The sequence below is a fragment of the Tamandua tetradactyla genome, chromosome 26 (assembly GCF_023851605.1).
Source record: "Tamandua tetradactyla isolate mTamTet1 chromosome 26, mTamTet1.pri, whole genome shotgun sequence".
Classification (NCBI taxonomy): domain Eukaryota; kingdom Metazoa; phylum Chordata; class Mammalia; order Pilosa; family Myrmecophagidae; genus Tamandua; species Tamandua tetradactyla.
This window is the reverse complement of record NC_135352.1, coordinates 19,974,425-19,978,085: the sequence shown is the minus strand read 5'-3', so window position 1 is coordinate 19,978,085 and position 3,661 is coordinate 19,974,425. Positions and strand designations below refer to the sequence as shown.

Sequence of the window (3,661 nt, the reverse complement as noted above, 5' to 3'; positions counted from 1 at the left end):
GTCATGACCCATCTGTGGAGAGGAAATCAACTTATTGGGTGTGTGCATCATTTTAAATGATCAGATTGAATTGAAAAGAAAATGTCAGAGGGCATCATAGATGTTTAAATTAGCTAACGCTGACAAAATGCAATATACCAGAAATGGACTGGCTTTCAACTGGAGATTTATTAGGCTAAGGTCTTAGAATTCGAAGTGTCTAAATTAAGGCATCACAGGAAAATTCCTTGTCCCTGAAGACTGGCTACCAGCAAGCCTCAGCTTCTCTGTCACATGGTCAGGCACCTGGTGACATCTGCTAGTCTTTTCCTTCTTTCCTGGGTTTCACTGCTTCCAACTTCTTGTTTCAGTGGCTCCCTCTCTGTCTTTTTGTGTCTTCTCTTTTAGCTTCTGTCTCTCTTAGCTTCTTGGGGACTTTTTTTTTTCTATCTTTTATCCTCTTATAAAAGACTTTTAAGAGGATCAAGATCCACCTTGATTGAGGTGGGTCATATCTCAGTTGAAATAACCTAATCAAAAGGTCCTACCTACAGTAGGTCTGCACCCACAGGGATGGGTTAAAAGAACATGATCTCTTCTTGGGTGCATACAGCTTCAAACCATCACTACGGGTAATAAGTATCACTTCCTAAAACTATAGTCTCAAAATAAACACACACACACACACACACACACACATACACACATAGTATAGGTTATGATGAAAATGTGTGTGTGTTTTTTTACAATAAAATCTTGTAAAAAAACCATTTTTTTAAAAAAGAAGTTTTATAAAGGTTGTCTGGAATATAATAAGATAAAAATAAGAAATGGCATTTCAAATGGGAAACATCATAAACAAAGCACAGATGAAAGAAGAAGCAAGATAACTTTTAGAGGTAGCGAATTGTCTAATTTTTCTAATTGCCTAATTTGTCAATTGGATAACTCAAATAATAGTAAGAGGTAGAAACATTTAGGCTTCTTCAGACTAGGCCATTTAAACTTAAAATGTCCAAAATCATTCCTTACTTCTCAGGAGGTCTCAGTGGAATCAAATCCTCATTGCCCTCTGAAGCAACCTACAGAATGACCCCTTATGTAGCTTGTCCTCATTACTTGCCTCATTCTTCCTTTTCCCTTTCTCCTGCTTTCTAGTATTATTTGCCAAATAAATTACTCTTACCCAGCAATTTGGCTCAGATTCTACTTTTCAGGGACCTCATGCAAAGTTAGTACCAGAATTGAACCTAGAAAGTAGACTCCAAGGGTGAAATTCTGTAACCAGATTACTTATCACCATTAAGAACAAATATGGCGGTGCTAATAGTAAGTGGGATTGCCTTTAGCATGCCCAGATGGATTGTATTGAGGTATAAGTGGAAGGGGAAAGATTGGCTTATCTGGTGGCTCTAGCAATTGAACAGGATGAGAGCAAAAGAGATTAAAAGGATTGAGCATTAGCAAGTTTCTGTTATCTGTCGTGGAATCCACAAAGAAAGAAATGATGGGCCCAGATCAATCTACAACTCAGGGCATGCTATGAATACCAGAAACCAGAAACCCTCCGCAAGGGCATTTAAGAGACTCTCACCTTTCACAGTAAAAATCTGACCCAGGAGTTAATTGAAAGGATGGCACAGCTGTAAAGACACTGACTAGGCAGCTTGATAAGCTTTCTGTTCTAATAGGGGCCTTAATAGGGGAAGGGTAGATTCTTGGGACCTGATAAAAGTACATTTATGTGGCTGTGACCACTGGGCTAGCAGAGGCATTCCCCTGTCCCTTGCTAGAGAAGACCAGCTTCCCCATATCTGGATACCCTGAGAAGACCTTACCTAAGTCTGATGCCATATAAAACAATGCTTGCCCTTTTTCAGATCTGGTCCACATTTCCTCATTGTATCTATGCCAGTAAGTACGGTCAGGGCTCAGCACAAGCCAAGAAGAGAAACTGTCCCTGTTCTGAGAATAAATAGCCTATTTGCTGAAAGAGTTGGGGGTCTCGCCAAGTTGTACTGATAGGAATCAGAGAACCATGTGTGGGAATGAATCTTGGGGACATTGGACTAGAAAGGAAACAAAATATAAGTATAGATAGGAAAGGGTTTTTTAATTTGTGGCTCTGTTCCATGACTTGAGATTTTACATCCTGTCAAGGCCACCTGGATTGACATTACATGGCAACACTAAAAAAAAAATACTTAGATCAGCCAGTAAGTTTTCTTAGTCTGCAACACTCACACCTTCTTGCTTGCTAGGCATTCATATCCCAAAATTTTTTCTAAACCTAGTTTTTCATTTCCTCCAATTGTGTTCATATTTATAACACTCTTCCAGGGTATAGGGGTCTGTAGCTCCGACCTGAGCAGAGTGAGGGGAGGCTGGTATGTCATCACTGCCATGGGCATGAGCTCATTGCCCAGCTCCCCCTGGGCCCACTGTGGGAATTGAAACCTTCTCTCAGAAGTGTCTGGTAGAACTAAAGAAGACGACAACCAAGGGTCATCTGAAGTTGTGATTGGCTCTCTAATAATCTCAGGACAAAGAGATCATGATTCAAAGCTAAGTTTTTCTAAGACCACTACAAAGATGTTTAATATAAAGGCTTGGGTGAGTATGATGTGGAATGGGTTGCAAAGGACCCAAATGGCTTCCTTATGGCAATGATTTTGGCCCTTACTCCACTGTTCCTAGCAAATGCTGTACTGTTGTGGAAATTGATCAAGATGATGGAGGCCAGAGAAAAGAAGCAGAAGAAACAGAAACATGAAGAAAATATTGCAAAAGCCAAATGACTGAAAAAAGAATTGAAGAAAAGAGGCTCTGAAACCAGGGAGAAATCATTTGGAAAATAATGCAACTTTGGAAGGATTTACTAAGGTTTCTTCTTGGGATTTTATGACAGTATTATATAGTAAATGAAGTCTAGCCATATGGAAGAATCATGCTAGTTATGACCTCATTACTGTAGTAACTTTAAGCTTGAATATAGTAATTTGTTGTTATCTGCACGTTGTTGGATAATTGAGCATTTATTATGCCACAAAATCTTTATAACTGACTTAGTCATTTGCATATCAACTAAAATAAAAATATCCTAGGAAGAAAGGAATGACGTTAGAGTAAGAACTCTATTCAAATAATAGCTTAAATTGGGGTCCTATTCTGGACAAAGAATGTAAAAGTCAGAATTGTCCTCTCTGAGATGAAAAGTGTATTTGCGCTTAAAAAAGATACTGTATATTAACCACATTTTTTTGTCATATTAACTTATTTCTTGGTGTATTAACTAGGGTTCTCTAGAGAAACAGAATCAACAGGAAATATCCATAAATATAAAATTTATAAGTGTCTCATGTAACTGTGGGAATGTAGAGTCCAAAATCTTTAGAGCAGGCTGTGAAACTGATGGCTCCAATGGAAGGTCTGGACAAACTCCACAGGAGAGGCTCACCGGCTGAAGCAGGAAGAGAAGAGAGGCTGTCTCTTCTGAATCCTCCTTAAAAGCCTTCCATTGATTAGATTAAATGTCATTCATTGCAGAAAACACTCCCCTTGGCTGATTACAAATGGAATCAGCTATGGATGCAGCCAACGTGATCATGATTTAATTCTATGAACTGTCCTCATAGCAACAGACAGGCCAGCACTTGCCCAGCCAGACACAGGTACCACCACC

The 3,661-nt window shown here is 39.1% G+C and overlaps 1 pseudogene; it reads left to right on the top strand.

Annotated features, from left to right (window-relative positions):
• Positions 1-2,571: 2,571 nt before the first annotated feature.
• LOC143669577 (small integral membrane protein 15-like) lies at positions 2,572-2,837 on the top strand (annotated as a pseudogene).
• The last annotated feature ends 824 nt before the right edge of the window (positions 2,838-3,661 follow it).